We start from the raw sequence: 17774 nt of genomic DNA, 5'->3' as shown, positions 1-17774 counted from the left end.
TTCAGCATCTATTGAGAGTATCATATGGTTCCTGTTCTTTCTTTTATTAATGTATTGTATCACATTGATTGATTTGCGGATGTTGGACCAACCTTGCAGCCCTGGAATAAATCCCAGTTGGTTGTGGTGAATAATCCTTTTAATGTACTGTTGGATCCTATTGGCTAGTATTTTGGTGAGAATTTTTGCATCTGTGTTCATCAAGGATATTGGTCTGTAATTCTCTTTTCTGATAGGGTGTTCGTCTGGTTTTGGGATCAAGGTAATGCTGGCCTCATAAGATGAGTTTGGAAGTTTTCCTTCCATTTCTATTATTTGGAACAGTTTCAGGAGACTAGGTATTAATTCTTTTTTAAATGTTTAGTAGAATTCTCCTGGGAAGCTGTCTGGCCCTGGGCTCTTGTTTGTTGGGAGATTTTGGATGGGTGCTTCACTCTCTTTACTGGTTATGGGTCTATTCAGGTTTTCTATTTCCTCCTGGTTCAGTTTTGGTAGTTTATATATCTCTAAGAATTCATCCATTTCTTCCATATTGTCAAAGTTGCTGGTGTAAGTTTACTGCTCATAATATGTTCTGATAATTGTCTGTATTTCTTTGGTGTTGGTTGTGATCTCTCTTCTTTCATTCATGATTTTATTAATTTGGGTTCTTTCTCTTTTCTTTTTGATAAGTCTGGCCAGAGGTTTATCAATCTTATTAATTCTTTCAAAGAACCAGCTCCTAGTTTTGTTAATCTGTTCTGGGTTTTTTTGTTTGTTTCTATTTCATTGATTTCTGTTCTGATCTTTATTATTTCTCTTCTCCTGCTGGGTTTAGGCTTTCTTTGTTGTTATTTCTCCAGAAGTTTTAGGTGTAGAATTAGGTTGTATAGTTGATGCCTTTCGTGCTTCTTGAGAAAAGCTTGTATCGCTGTATTTTCCTCTCAAGACTGCCTTTGCTGTGTCCCACAGATTTTGAACTGTTGTGTTTTCATTATCATTTGTTTCCATGAATTTTTTCAATTCTTCTTTAATTTCCTCATTGACCCATTCATTCTTTAGTAGGATGCTATTTAGTCTCCATGCATTTGGGTTCTTTCCAAATTTCCTCTTGTGATTGAGTTCTAGCTTCAGAGCATTGTGGTCTGAAAATATGCAGGGAATGAGCCCAATCTTTTGGTACTGGTTGAGACCTGGTTTGTGACCCAGGATATGATCTATTCTGGAGAATGTTCCATGTGCACTAGAGAAGAATGTGTATTGTGTTGCTTTGGGATGGAATGTTCTGAGTATATCTGTGATGTCCATCTGTTCCAGTGTGTCATTTAAGGCCTTTATTTCCTTGTTGATCTTTTTCTTGGTTAATCTGTCAATTTCAGTGGGGGGGGGGTGTTAAAGTCCCCTACTATTATTGTATTATTGTCAATGTGTTTCTTTAATTTTGTTATTAATTGGTTTATATAGTTGGCTGCTCCCATGTTAGAAGCTTAGATATTTAAAATTGTTAGATCTTCTTGTTGGATGGACACTCTAAGTATGATATAGTGTCCTTCCTCATCTCTTATAATAGTTTTTGGCTTAAAATTTAATTTGTCTGATACAAGGATCACCACCCCAGCTTTCTTTTGATGTTCATTATCATGGAAAATTGTTTTTCACCCCCTCATTTTAAAACTGGAGGTGTCTTTCAGTCTCAAATGAATGTCTTGCAGACAGTATATCGATGTGTCTTTTTTTTTAATCCATTCTGATACCCTGTGTCTTTTGATTGGGCATTCAGTCCATTTACATTCAGGGTAACTATAGAAAGATATGAATTTAGTGCCATTGCATTGCATGTAAGGTGACTGTTACTGTATATTGTCTCTGTTCCTTTCTGGTCTGTTACTTTTAGGGTCTCTCTTTGCTTAGAATATGACTTTCATTATTTCCTGTATGGCTGGTTTGGTGTTTGTAAATTCTTTTAGTTTTTGTTCTGAAAGCTTCTTATCTCTCCATTTTCAATGGCCCTAGCTGAATATAATACCTTGGCTCCATATTTTTCTCATTTAGTGCTCTGAATATATCTTGCCAGTCCTTTCTGGTCTGCCATGTCTCTGTGGATAGGTCTGCTACTAATCTAATATTTCTTCAGATGTATGTTACAGACCTCTTGTCCTGAGCTGTTTTCAGGATTTTATCTTTGTCACTGAGATTTGTAAGTTTTGGTATTAGATGACCTATATTTATTTACTGGGGGGAGGGGTGTTTCTATGCCTCCTGGATTTCGATGCTTGTTTCCTTCCCAATTTAGGGACGTTCTCCGCTATAATTTGGTCCACCATACATTTTGCCCCTCCCTTCTTCTTCTTTTGGGATCCCAATTATTCTAATATTTTTTCATCTCATGGTATCACTTATCACTTGAATTCTTCCCTCATGGTCCAGTAGTTGTTTATCTCTCTTTTTCTCAGCTTCTTTATTCTCCATTATTTGGTCTTCCATATCACTAATTCTCTCTTCTGCCTCATTTATCCTAGCAGTAAGAGTCTCCATTTTTTATTGCACCTCATTTATAGCTTTTTAAATTTCAACTGGGTTAGATTTTAGTTCTTTTATTTCTTCAGAAAAGGATTTTATTTCTCTAGAAAGGGATTCTCTAGTATCTTCTACACTTTTTTCAAGCCCAGCTAACATCTTGATAGTCATTTTCCTGAACTCTGGTTCTGACATCTTACTGTCATATTGATTAGGTCCCTAGCCGGTTGTACTGTCTCTTGTTCTTTTTTTTGAGGTGAGTTTTCCACCTTGTCATTTGTCCAGATAAGAATAGATGAATGAGAGAACAAAATACTGAAACAGTAGCAACAATCCCAGAAAATTATACACTAACCAAATCAGAAGAGACCGGAAACTTGGAGGAGAAGAAAGAAAAAAAAAATTATGTAATATGTACACATAGTCATATATATTTATGATTAGGCTTGTGAATAGAACAGACACACAAACTTGATTTTGGATGTAATTTGGTCTGTTAGAAGAAACTGCCTCCCAAAATTTTAAAGAAAAATGCTATATATATGCAAAAATAAGGGTAAACATGATGGAAGGATTGAATATGACTGTAATGATGAAAATTAAAAGATTCTAAAATAGGAATTGCTAAGATAAGAAGTTGGTCCTAAAAAGAAATAAAAAAAAGAGAGAATGTGATATGGCTAAAGACTAGAACAAAGCCATACGCTAGATTTAGGGTATATTTTGATCTGTTAGAAGAAACTGTATCCAAAAATTTTAAAGAAAGAAAGACTTATATGTATACAAAAAATAAGTTTAAATACAATGAAGGGATAGAATATGATTATAACAATAAAAATTAGAAATGTTTTTAAAAAATGTATTGATAAGATAAAATAGTTTAAAAAGGTTAAAATAGGAAAGAGGAAAAATTAAAATATAGAATAAGGAAAAAAATAAAATTAAAAAATTTTAACTTCGAAAGACTAAAGTATCATTGGAAAAAAGCCACGAATTCTATGTATTGCATTCCCCTAGGCCTGGAGTTCCATAGGTCTCACTGTTGGTGAACTTGGTCTTGGTTGCATGTTCTTGCTGATCTTCTGGGGGAGGGGCCAGTGATTCTCAAGTGTCTTTTCCCAAGGCAGAATTGCACCCCCCCTTGCCAGGGGCCAGGATAAGCAATCTGCTCAGGTTTGCTCTTGGTATCTTTTGTTCCCTGAATGCTTTCCCTACAGCTTTGGAGCATGGGAATGAAGATGATGGCCTCCCAGTTTCCAGCCCAGGGGAACTAAAAGCTTGGGCCCCACTCCTCAGTGTGCCCTCAGAGAAAAGCAGTCAGTCCCTCCCTGGTCTCCAGCTGCACTCCGAGCTCACTGGCCTATGACCAAGTGTTTCCATCTCTGGTGCATGGCCCCATTTGGAGTCTCCAAACCCAGGAGATTCCTGCAGCATGCTCCCATGCTGCTCCTCCTGGAGGAGGAAGGAGGGGGTCTCTCCGGATCTGCAACTTGGGGGGTCCCTGCTCGAAAAGTAGTGGTCCAACTGTGCCTTGGATCATGGTTTTAGGCAACCCCGAGCTGAAAGCCCTCTTCTCGGCTTCATCTCTGCAGCTGGCTTTCCCACTCCAATACCTGGGAGCTCTGCCACACTCAGACACCCCTCTTCTTTCTGTTTCCCTGTGGGTCCTGAGACCACACTGTCACCGTGAGGTCTCCACCCCCCACATAGCCTCTGGAGTGACGTCCCTTAGTGGAGCAGACTTCTAAAATTTCCAATTTTGTGCTCTGCTGCTCTACCGCTTGCTGGGAGCTGCTCCTTCTCCCCCCACCACCATCTATCTTCTCGTATATATGTATACAATTTTCAAATTCACTTCTCCACAGGTTCTACCTTCCAGAAAGTGGTCGTTTTTCTGTTTCTAGAATTGCTGAACTTCTTCTCTTCAATCTCCTGTCATGTCGTGTAGGTGTTCAGAATGGTTTGATAGCTATCTAGGTCTCTATTTCTTTTTGAATTACTTTTGGTGCCTTGTGTGTTTTTAGAAATTTGTCCGTTTTAGGTAAGTTATCTACTTTGATGCATGTTCATGGTATTCCCTAATAATATTTTTATTTCTCTAAGGTTGGTAGTGACATCTGCTCTTTCATTCTTGATTTTGATAACATACATTTGAAAGAAAATATGTACTCTACGTTGTTAGATGCAATGTTCCATGGATTTCTGCTATTCTGATTTGCTTGATAGTTTTTTTCATGTCTTCTACATTCTTGTTGATCTTCTGTCCAGTTTTTCTATTTATTGTTGAATGTGGGATATTAAGGCATCCAACTATTATTGTTGCATTGTCTATTTCTTCCTTCAATTGTGCCAGTTTTACATTCATGTATTTTGAGGTTCTCTTCTTAGTCGCATGTAGTTTAAAAATTATCTCTTTTCACTGATTCAACCCTTTTATCATGATAAAATCTCCGTCTTTGATTTTTTTTTAAAGATTTTATTTATTTATTTGACAGACAGAGGTCACGAGTAGGCAGAGAGGCAGGCAGAGAGAGAGAGAGAGAAGGAAGCAGGCTCCCTGCTGAGCAGAGAGCCCGATGCGGGACTCGATCCCAAGACCCTGAGATCATGACCTGAGCCGAAGGCAGCGGCTTAACCCACTGAGCCACCCAGGCGCCCTTTGATTCTTTTTTTTAAAAAAAGATTTTATTTATTTATTTGTTAGAGAGAGGAGGGGAGCACTAGCAGGTAGAGCAACAGGCAGAGGGAAGACAAGCTCCATGCTGAGCAAGGAGCCAGTGATGTGGGACGTGATCCCAGGGCTCATGACCTGAGCTGAAGGCAGATGCTTAACTAACTGAGCCACCCAGGCATCCCTCCTTCCTTGATTCTAATAATCTTGCCTTGAAGGCTATTTTTTCTGTTATTGATAATAGATATTCCAGTCTTTGTTTGGTTACAGCTTGAATATATTTTTGCTTATTATATTTATGTATTTTTCCCATCCTTTTATGTTTAACCTATGTCAGTTAATATAATGTATGTCTCCTGTAGATAGAATATAGTTGAATCACATTTGAATTTAGCCATTCTGTCAATATCTGTCTTTCAATTGGGGAATTTATTTCATTTACATTTAATTTAATTACTGATAAGAAAGGACTGACTTCTGTCATTTTGTTATTTGTTTTCTGTATGTCTCATGTACAAAAAGTTGTACCTCTTCTCTGCCATTACTTCCTTCTTTTGTGATAAGTATTTTCAAGTGTACCATTTAAATTACATTGTTGTTGTTGCTTTTTTTACTATGAAGTTTTAAAGTAATTTTCTTAATGATAGCCCTGGAGGTTTCAATGATCATTTTAAAATAATCTAGTTCATGTTAATATTAACTGAATTTCAATTCTATACAGACTCTTTACTACAATATACCTCCATTCTGTTTCCATTCTTTTGAGTTATTATTATTATAAAAATTATTGTTTCATACATTTTTAGTTCTACCAACACAGTTTTACAATTATTTCTCTATGAAATTGTATTTTAAACAAGGTAGGAGAGGACAAAAGTTACAAAAAATACATTTTATACTATCTTTTTTTATTAAAGAATAGTTGACATACAATGTTACATTAGTTTCAGGTATACTATCTTTTATATTAACCTGCAGAGTTACCTTTATTGGCACTTTTTGTTTCCTTGTGCCTAGTCCTTTTTATTTTAGACTGAAGGATACCCATGAGTATTTCTTTTATGGCAGGTCTGCTAGGAAAAATATTTTCATTTTTTTTGTTCATCTGAAATGTCTTCATCTTTCCTTCATTTTTGAGGAATAGTTTTGTCAAATACAGAGTTCTTGATCGACAGTGTTTTCCTTTCAAGATTTTCAATATGTGCTTCCACTACATTCTGGCTTCCACAATTTCTGGTTGGAAATCCACTCGATCTTATAGAGGTTCCCTGTACATGATGAGTTGCTTTCTCTCTTGCTGTTTTCAAAATCCTTTTTGTCTTTGACTTTCAACAGTTTGACAACAATGTATCTGGTTGTATATATCCTTGGCTTTATCTAACATAGAGTTTTTTGGGGTTTTTGGACGTGTAGATTAAAGCTTTTCCTAGAATGTGGGGAGTTTTGGGTCATTATTTCTTTAAGTATTCTTTCTACCCCCTTCCCTGCCCCTCCCCTTTCTGGAACTTCCATTGTATGTATGTGAGTATGTTTGATGGTGTCTCATAGGTCTGTGAGCCTCTGTTCATTTTTCTTCATTCTTTTTACTTTCTGTCATTCTGTCATTTCTGTCATTAGACAAGCTAATCTTAATTGACCTATCTTTAGGTTTTCTGGTTCTTTCTTCTGACAGCTCAAATCTTCTGTTGAACACTTCTACAGTAAATTTTTCATTTCAGTTATTGTATTTTTCAATTCCAGAATTTCTATTTGGATCTTTAAAAAAACACTTTCTCTTCATTGATATTCTGTATATGGTGAGGCATCATTGTCATACTTTTTCTTTAACCTTTAGACAGGTTTTCCTTAGTTCTTTTTTTTTAACTTTTTTTTTTAAAGATTTTATTTATTTATTTGACAGAGATCATAAGTAGGCAGAGAGGCAGGCAGAGAGAGAGAGGAGGAAGCAGGCTCCCTGCTGAGCAGAGAGCCCAATGTGGGACTCGATCCCAGACTCGATCCCAGGACCCTGAGATCACAACCTGAGCCGAAGGCAGCGGCTTAACCCACTGAGCCACCCAGGCGCCCAGGTTTTCCTTAGTTCTTTAAACATATTTACAAAAGCTCCTTTGAAGTCTGCGTCTAGTAAGTCTAATGTCTGTGCCTTTTTTTTTTTTTTTAATGTCTGTGCTTCTTTAGGAATGGTTTCTACTAAATACATCCTTCCTCGGCCCCATATATGGGCCACTTCTTCCTATCTCTTTGAGTCTTCTAATTTTTGTTCAAAACAGGGCATTTTAGATAGTATAATTTGGCAACTCTGCATCACATGCTGCTTATTGTTTTCAACAAATGCTCTGCAGATAAGGTATTTCTTATAGAGCAAGCTCCAAGTCAGGTCCAGTAATGAAAACACTCTATGAATGGGGTTTTCTAGGAAGGTATGAGACAGGTTAAATAATGACAATCATGTTTTGGAGATGAGACTATGTGAGGAGCTCCAAATCCAGTCTGCTTTCTCTGGTGGCTGTAATGCTGTTGTTTTCTTTGCAGCTACTATGGTTGTTACCATGCTGTTTTTCAAGGCAATTATGGAAATGGGGAGAGGGTCATGGGAGTAGACCAAGATGAAAGTTTCATAAAGCGTTCTTAACAGAGATTAAATAGTTTTTCTTGATTAAATGCTCCTCAGATTGTTTCAGGCTTTGATGAATTCCCATACTTCTGAAAAAGTTTGTTTTTAATATTTTGCCAGTATTTTCATTGCTTTAATGGAAGAGTGGATTTACAGAAGTCCTTACCCTGTCATTCCAGAAGTCCTGTCTGGTTACCCATTAGTTTTATTTTACAATCTGCTCTTTAGCAGTTAACAAGTGCCAAGTTAACAGTGCTTCTTGAAGATTTTTCTACATTAGGTCAGGGAGTTTTGTTTTGTTTTTTGTATTGTTCTGGAGTGGGGATGTGACATAATTTATTTAACCATGCCCTATCACTGAATCATTGAGGTTTTTTTTTCAGCACAATCAAACCAATAATACCCTTTGAATTATCTTTTATATATATTGCAAGTATAGATTTTTTTTCTGAAAACTACAGACTTCTAAAATTTATTTCAACTACTGGCAAAACAAAAAATAACCAAATTTCCATCTGAAGTATAGTTATTCAAAGAGTATGTGCAGTTCTAATCATGACTGATATTGCCAAATTGCCCTCAAAATAGCTGCATCAATTACACTCTCTTTAATACTATATCAAAGTGCTTTTTTTCCACATATACATTTCAACACTGAGAATCTTCTTAGTTTTTGCTAATTCAGTAGTTAGGAGAATGGTATTTCAATCCATTGATCCACTTATTTATTTTTTACTTGGTTTTAATGCTATGAATATGATTAAGCAGCTTAGTATAAAGCTGACTACCTGCTTACCTCACACATACAATTTGAAAGGTCCTTTGGATTGAAGCTTTGTTAAAATAAGGAAGGGGAGAGGAAAAAGCAGTTGCAGATGTAGTGGCATCACAGAGCATGTCTTATTATCAAAGTGACCTTTCCAGAGGTTTACAAAAGCAGTCTGGGGATAAAACCATCTGCTGTTACCACTGTTTGGGGAATTTTGATAACTTCTTACTATTGACACTCATGGTGACTACTGGAAAAAATGGAGGAGTCAGGATAGTTAATGTAGCTTCTTCTTATAAGTTGCTCTTGGGCCCTGGTAAGCTCTAAGTGGACCTTACAGTTGTCCATGAATATAACCAGCTACTGTGACTTCTTTCTTTTACAGTGACAACTAGAAAGAATTGCACATGCTTTAATCTCACAAATTGTGTTTACAGACCATGGGAAGAATACTATTATGTCCAGGATCCTTTAAAAGTATTTTATGAGAGGGGTATAAAGAAGGAAATAGTGATGTTTCAAGTGAGGTTAAGAAAGATAGGGGGAAAAAATCCAAAGGTCTGCTTTTGAAGACCTGATCCACCTAAATGCCAGGTAAAGTTCAGAGAGAGATTTATTATGACAACTGTAAAGAAAACATATCTCTTTTCTAGGCTGATGTCTTCAACTATGTTTGTTATCTTTTAGGCATTAGCAGGCTTTCCAAAAGCCATGCCAAGTCTGCTTAATACACAACTTGTTCTTTTACATCTTCCACACATGACCATTTCCAGGCTATGGATACTGTGCTATTCAAATCAGGCCAGTGTGTAGAGGAATTGAATGTGGAGCCTGCAGGAGTTGGAAGTGCAGAGAAAGGTGAGCAGGTTTTACTATGTATCACCATCAACTCTGTGGTGACCTTGGAAATTTTGCTTAATGTCTCAGTTTTCAAATCTCTTAAGTGAAGCAACAATTTAGCTGGGAACATGGAAAGCATTATAAAAACATTATACTGGGTATTATCATGATCGCCTATTAAACTGAACTTGATCGAGTAAGCATCTGATAAAGGGCTATACTTCAAATCCTTTTTCTCTCTTCACAATTTTTAAATTTTGTATCTTAGAGATCAAAATAGAAGTCATATCATAACAAAGAAAAAAAAATCTAGTACTTTCCCCTTTTTTTAATGTAGACAGTTAGTGTGACATAACGGTTAAATGCATTGGCTTTGGAGCCAAACTGCCTGCCTTCATATCCAGGCTCTGTCACTTACAAAGTGTGTGACCTTGGGCAATGTCTCAGTTTCTTCCTTTGTAAAATAAGAATGATAATATTTCCTAACTCATCCACAGGCTTAATGAAGATTAAGTTAGTTGATACAGGTATCCCCTGCTCTTTAAATTTATTTTAAAGAGAGAGAGAGAGCAAGAGAGACCTTCCCAGTGCTTATGTGTACCAGAGTGTGGGGAAAGGCAGAGGGGGAGGGAGAGGAAGGAAGGGAGGGAGAAGAAGAGGAAAAAAATCCCAAGCAGACTTGCACTGAGGGTGAGCCTGAGATAGGGCTTGATCTCAAGACCCCAAGATCATGATCTAGGAAGAAACCAAGAGTCTCATGCTCAACCAACTGAGCCACCCAGGTGTCCCTTCCCTGCTTTTAAAAAGTTCATGCTTTGGGCGCCTGGGTGGCTCAGTGGGTTAAAGCCTCTGCCCTCGGCTCAGGTCATGATCTCAGGGTCCTGGGATGGAGTCCTGCATCGGGCTCTCTTCTCAGCAGGGAGCCTGCTTCCCCTTCTCTCTCTGCCTGCATCTCTGCCTACTTATGATCTGTCTGTCAAATAAAAAAAAAAAAAGTTCATGTTTTGTCACTTTTGGATAGCAAGGAAAACCTGCATAAGAAAAGCACTTTGTGGTGGGCAAAAAGAAAACGCTCAATAAATCTCCATTACTACTGTTGTTATTATTATTAGCTAAACATGCTTTCCTTTGGCTGGTCACCTATCAGGAGTCTGTAAGGCAGGTAGAGGCAGAGAGCTAGTATGTCTGAGAGCAAGGAATTGGGAGGCATTTGTTTAGTACCAACAGGGAGATCATACTTCTGATGGTGATGTTGTTGACATATAAGTCAGTAATTATTCTGACCACCCTATTAGGGTGTCTTGCAAAGAATATGCCAATGTTATTAAAAATGTATTCCTTGAGCTATTTGCATCAGAATCATCAGGGAAGGGAAGAACTGATAAAATGCAGACCTCAGAGTTTCATCCCAAACCTGCAGAATCAGATTTTCTGGGCCTTGGATCTAAGACTGTACATTTTTAAATAGGCACCCTGGGAGCTTTGGATGCAGCCTAAAGTTTGAGAACCGCTGGATCAGGCTATGTTTAGATATGGTTTGATCAGAATCCAATGAACAGCTAGTAACACTGACAATAATGTGAAATGGCACTAGTATATGAATCCATATTCAGCTTGACCAAGAGGTGTTCTGACTTCACATTACTTCTGCTCTCAGGCTAACGAATAGTCTTTTTTTGGTAATTTTTGAACTCAAATGGCAAAATATCCTGTTTCTGGGCATCATAAACAAATTTAAAATTCTTAGCTCTGTAAGGCTTTTGTCAAATAAATTTTTGATGCTTGCTGTAGCTCTCAATCTTGCCAGTAGGGAGCATAGTAAGTCTATTGATCTTAGGCTTTGTATAACAAAGAAATCTGAGAAGGTCTTTTCTCTATTTTAGTATAAAAATCTTTTCCTGGGGGTTGGATAATAGGAGACAAGGGCCAGTTCTATGTGAGATAGGAATGTGACCTTCAGAGTAGGATTGTTCATTTTTCAAAGATGACACAGAATAAAACTTTTAATTCTATAAATTTTATATCTGAAAAATACGATCTCCTAGAATTCCTACCCTATAAAGTGAAAAAGAGCCCTTCTTTCATGAGTAACATGTATTCCCGTTGAGCACTTTTGAATAAGGTGTAAAATGTAGAGAAATATGTAAGAAAAGTTATGAGATGTTGAATCATTCCAGTTTTAAAACAACATGCTTTGGCATGTGAAATTAGACACCTAGAGGGAAATAACCTGAATGCTTGATGAAAGATAAATTTCAATTTTCTATGTTTCGAGGTGTTTTTTTCCTCAGCTCCTATAAACCATTTAATTATTATCTTTTTTTATAATTTATTTTCTTTTTTATTAAATTTATTTATTTTCAGCATTTAATTATTATCTAAACACAAACTGGAAGGGCACACATTTGAGGGCATTGACGAAAAGCTAAAACAAATCAACTATCTCTCCCCTTCTCCTAATCCCTCAAAGTCAAAATATCTGAGACTATGGTAGCAATACTCAGATGAAAACATTCCTCAGTGTTTCCGTAAAACTTTTTATAAACTCAAAGGGAAGGATTAGTTCATTAATAAAATGTAGACACTAGAAAAACAAGTTTTAGAAAAAAATTGGACCCAATATCAAGACAAGTGGAATTTCTGTGAATAAATCTCTCAATACTTGATGTGGGCTTCATTCTTAAGATGCCTAAAAATAATACTGAGTCAAAACACTAGGGAATGTTGGTTAATATTTATTGAATACCCACAGTGAATGTACTGTAGGGAATCAATTTGAGTTGGTTGGCCCGAAGACTGTAAATAAGTTTCAAACTAATAATTTTTTTATGTTTTCTCTGGTGGCCTAAACAGTCATCCAAGTTTCTCTGAATATAAAGGTTTATACTCCTGGGATTGGCCTATAAATTGGTTACAGCCTTTTATATCTCCAAAGCCATATTCACAGGGATGATGGATAGGATCCATTGGTAGTGAAAAAAATGAAGATTTAGAAAAATAAATGTGGATTATTGGCTACTTGAAAGAAAACGGAAATTTCCCTGGGTGACAGTAAAATAAAACTTGTTTTTTTCTGGCCTTAGATTCTCACATCTGCTCTGTGTATGATGTGTTGTGAAATTTGCTCTACTAGACACATTTTGATTCCCCATAATGTAGAAGATGAACTTTTCAAGTCAATTTAAGTCTGTCAAAACAAAATCTTTTTGATGAATAATATTCATTTTGTAAAGGTCTTACTCGAAAACTCCTAAGGTTTTTGAAAAGAAAAAACTGTCCCTATACTTTTCTTCAAATGGTGCTCTACTTTTATTCCAATATAAGAGCTATAGATATTTGAAAGTTTTTCTTCTCTCCTTCTTCCAACATTTTCTAAATCTTTTAGAATCACCTCCCCACTTTGCTGATAAAAATGAAAAACAAATAAAAGCCTTACAAAAGATAATAGTTAATGGAATTATTTGCTTTGTGACACACTATTTTGGGCACGATCTACAGACTACAACTATTTCATACCATTGTATCAAACCTAGACATGTGGGGTTAATCTTCAGCAAAATTGTGAAGTAAGTAAATTTGGTTTTGGCTCTTCCTACCCTCAGCCTTTCAACTTGTAGTGTCTTGACTTCAAGAGTCCTGTGGATACTTTCCCTTAACATATCCTTTATTTGTTTCCCCAATATTGTTTTTTATTTTCTTTACTTATGGTCACCTTCTTCAGAGAAAAAAGTTAATCTTATAAACTAGTTTGTGATCATACAAAAATGGGTCTTAATTTGTTAATGTTTTACCTCTTTTCAAGTAGTATATTTACATTTAGAGATTGTGAAAGACAGCAAATGAATACAAAAAAGATGACTTTAATAATAGAGATTTTAAGTCTTACAACAAATAACTGGGTGTGGCCAGCACTGGCACTTGCCACCCTCAGCATATCTTCTTTCTTTCTCAGTAACAGAATCATGGTTTCATTTGTTGTGGTAATGTGTCCAGATCAAAGACTATTACCAATCTCCTTTGAAGCTACATTTGGCCATGTGGCTAAATTCTGACTTATAACATGTAAGTTGAAGTATCTCTAAAAGATAGAGGGTGGCCTTTTGTCCTGCCCAGCTTCTTTGTGATGTCAGTTTGGAATATGAACATGATGGCTAGACCTGGAGTTAGCTTAGATCATGAAATGACCTTGAGAATGGAAACTGCATACTGAGGATGGTGGACAGAAAGATTGGTGTAAAGGTCAATTGACTGGACTGCCTGGACTGTATACTCCTACTTTGTTTAAGTCATGTCATTTTGGGATTTTCTGTTTTATGCCACTGAACTTGACCTTAAGGAGACAGAAAACAATTATCTTTGAGAAATCATGGATTTGTGGTATCTCTCAGCAAAATTGGTAGGCTGATCCTGAGAAAACCATCACTGCTGGCTTTTGAAAGAGAAAAGTTCTCTGAGAGCATATGTAGAATTCTTGCTTTCCTTTTTGAAATTTTCTGAAAAGTTTTCTCATACTTTCTTAACTCTTTAGAAGGTATAGACCTTATGGTGTCAAATATATTGTAAATAACTAGACAAGAAAGGGAATAACTTATTTTTTCCATGCCATGCCACAGTGTCTAGCAGAGTAGAATGTTGGGTTCTTCATATCTTGTAGATCATGTTAGTGAAACAATTACCCTAGATTGATGCGCATTGTAGAAAGACACTCTCAAAGAGAGAAGTAGTTTGGAGGAACAGGAAATGTAAAAGGTCAACCACAAACCATTCTCGTTTAAACATAATATGATTTAGCATAACCAGAACGTCAAGAGCTATTATTGGGAACATGGGGAATTTACATCACAGTGGTGCACCAGAGAGATATATATGGCCAGAGCAAAGTGGCTGTGAAGTGGCAACCCCCACCACAAGGAATGGATTTTAGTGGACACAGTGAATTTGAGAGCTGGCATGCCATATGCACCCCTTTGCAAAACAAACAAGCTCAAATCTCTGTGTTCTATCTGTAGCTGGTCACATTGTTGCTTTCTTGCTTTCTACTTAAGCAACTCAATCATAGCTAGGGCCTGTACCCTAAATCTCCTACCTTTGGCAAGTTTCTTGTTCTTGACTCACTAGTGATTGATATAGGTATGAGCCTGAATTGTATTTTAGTAGCCAACATCTCTGTAAGACCAGCAAATACTGCTGTCAGTGGAAAATTCAGAATGGCAAATGATAGCATCAGCAGAGAAGGATAAATATAGACAGTATATTTAAATCACTTGTTAGGCTAAGATCATCTCAGCACTGTGGAATTGCTGGTTTTTGTTTGTTTGTTTGTTTGTTTTGGCTGAAGGATTTATGGTGGCTTAGTCTATTTCCCTTGGTTCAATCTGCCTCTTTCTGAGCCCTTTCAGCAAGGACAATAGGTCTGAGTGTCAAATAAGTGAATGGAAGAAAAGATAGGCAAATAGAATTCAACGTTCAAAACACTAAGATACAAATGACTTTTCACTCATTAGGTTACACAATGCCAGAGTTGCCTATTAATCTAAATAAATGATCAATGCAGTCCGTGGGTAAGTAGCTTTCATGGGAATTAATTAAAGGGACTAGAGGAGACTTAGGAGCAAGACTTTGGAAAGAGCCACAGACGATATTGTTTTGTGTGTACAGTAATACCTGGTTTTTAATATGGAGGCGCTTTTCTTTCTTGTTAGGGAACAGCATGTTGTCAGCAAAATTAAGCCCCAGAATGAAACTTCTTCAAAAAAGGAAAGCCAAAATGAAATCATTTTTTAAGGGTATAAATAAAATAGATCCACGCATTTCCTGACAGCCCGAATGAGAAGGTCCATATTTATCTCAGTAAGCTTTCAGCGTTAGACTTTAGGAGCCAAAGTGACAGTTTTGGACTCAGCCAGACAGTGATCCTTATATATAAAGACTCAAAATAGATTTCCTTTGCCCCTAGTCCTGCCAAAGAGCCATTTTAGGTGTGCAGGAAGGCGCTGAGCACACTAATGCATAGTGCCCTTATGCTGAGTGGGAGCAATGGATGGCTTTGCCTCACCTGACTTTTCTTGATTGGAATTTAGATCCCCAAAGAATCCGAAAGGTAATATGATATTTCTTGTGATTTCACAGCAGATGTGCTTTTTGCCTTTTTTTTTCTTTTTTATACATGGATTCATTGAAAATGGAGAAGAAAATGCAAAAGGCCTGTGTTGTAACGGAAATAGATAATCGAGCTGTGGGCAATCATTGATGCTTCTGATCATTCTGGGATTAGAAGAATTCTTCATACTTGTAGAAATGGACTGTGTCAAAAGATAAGGAATGCAAAAATGGTTTTAAGTAAAATAGGAACTTTCATCCCAAATTTTACTAGAGCTCAAGGCCAACATTTTGTAGTAATATTCTGAAGAGCCTCATAGCTGTGCTCTTTTACAACCTCCTGTTTTTCTTTGACTTTATTCCCTCTCTTCTTTCTCATTGTTTTCAGCTAGGGAAAAAAAAAGAAACAAGAAGAAACCAGAGAAGGAGACAAACCATAAGAGACTCTTAATCTTAGAAAACAAACTGAAGCTTGCTGGAGGGGAGGGGAGTTGGGGATAGGGTAACTGGATGATGGACATTGGGGAGGGTATGTGTAGTAAAGAGTACTGTGTACAATATAAGACTGATGAATCACAGACCTGTACCCTTGAAATAAATAATACACTATATGTTAATTAATTGAATTTAAATTAAAAAATAAATTAAAAAATTTGGAAGACCATCTATATGCTTTTGATACTGTGCTAGGTTCTGGACAGAACAAAATGGGGAGAGTATGGGCCCTCTTCTAGAATTTGCAAGTTAAACTCCTATGTAAATGATGTGTGCATTGAATAATATATTAACTTACACAGGCATAGAATGAAGCAGAGGGGATTTAGGTTTCATGTTTAGGTAAGAAAAAAGTGGGTTTTTACAATTTCCTCAAATTAGTGAGAGAAAACTCTGTAAATGAGATGGGATGACTGCACAAATAGAGCATGAAACTAATGTGACTGAGACAAGCAAAGGAGTGGGTAGCATAGTAAGAGAAGAACAAATGATATGAAGTGGTGCTGAGGGTGGTTTGAGGAAGGACTATTTGAATGCAAGTTAGGCCTAATCCTTCATGTAGTAAGGAGCTATTATAGACTTTCAGGAAGGGAAATGGCATTCATAAAATCTTTAAGTGAAAAGTTAACTCTATCTAAAAGCGTTTGTTCTAGTTTCAGCCTACAGCCTGGGGGCTTCTGTAGCGAGGTTGTAACAGCTGTGGCTTAGACCATAAGCATGAGTGAGGGGTGGTTTAGGAGGGCATATTGGCAGGATTTGGTGAGAGACTGGAGTGGAGGACAGGGAACATTAGAATTACTGCAAGGTCTCTGGCTTGGGAGGTCAGACTTACTTTGGTGTCACTTCTTGTGCTGGGGAGGCTGGGTTTAGGAAGAGGTGGTAAAAGGAAAAGAGGCAGAGCTACAGTGGGGTTGATCTAAGGGCAGTGAAAGGTTTCATATAAGGAGTTTGCACAGAACTCAAGTGAGGGGCAAAAATCTATGACAGGAGATAGATACCGCATTTCCTCTCTTCAGACTGACCTGGGCTTATATGAGGTGACAGACTAATGTACTAATGCATTTGGTTCTGTTTAATGTTTTGGCTTGTTTCTTTCTAAATACAAGATGATTTGAATGGTTCTTTAAGGATTTCCCTTGTATTTTCTTTTGAACTCACAACCTGCCTCATTAAAGGAATTACATTTTCCCAATGTGAAACTATGTGCAGGTTGAGGTATCTCATTTGATGCAGAAATGCTTCCTGAATTAAAATAACGTGAATAGGAACTCTCAGCCCTAAAACGTGACATGGAACTTTCTATACCACGTGTGTGTGTGCAACTGCCTGGGCATTTTCACACATATATATTGTACGCCCTATACAATTGTAGTTAAGTTATGTCTAAATTTCTGTACTTTGGCTTATATATTTTGGATGTCCTGTTTTTCTTTGGAAATAGGGAATACACCTTCTACTTCATTTGTACCCCTCAGAGCATAGTATATATAGTACAATGTAGACTGCATAAAATTGCATGTCTCAGGAATATAAAATTATTGGCTGATCTGAAAAACCACTGTTAAAAATGAATAATTTATTTAAAAACATAATAAAGAGAACATAAAATCTGCACAACCTCAAATTAATCTCATTTTTTGCATTTTTATATTTCAGCTATAAATTAATGCTTATTATGATAGTTGAAGTATTCCAAAATTCTCAGATGTCTTCTAAATCATTAATAAAAAAGGGAATTTTTTCAGTGATGCTGCATTGTTAGATATGCGAAATTGCTCATTCTGTGAAAA

Source organism: Mustela erminea, chromosome X (genome assembly GCF_009829155.1).
Source record: "Mustela erminea isolate mMusErm1 chromosome X, mMusErm1.Pri, whole genome shotgun sequence".
In the NCBI taxonomy this organism is placed as follows: Eukaryota; Metazoa; Chordata; class Mammalia; order Carnivora; family Mustelidae; genus Mustela; species Mustela erminea.
Note: the sequence above shows the minus strand (reverse complement) of the source record.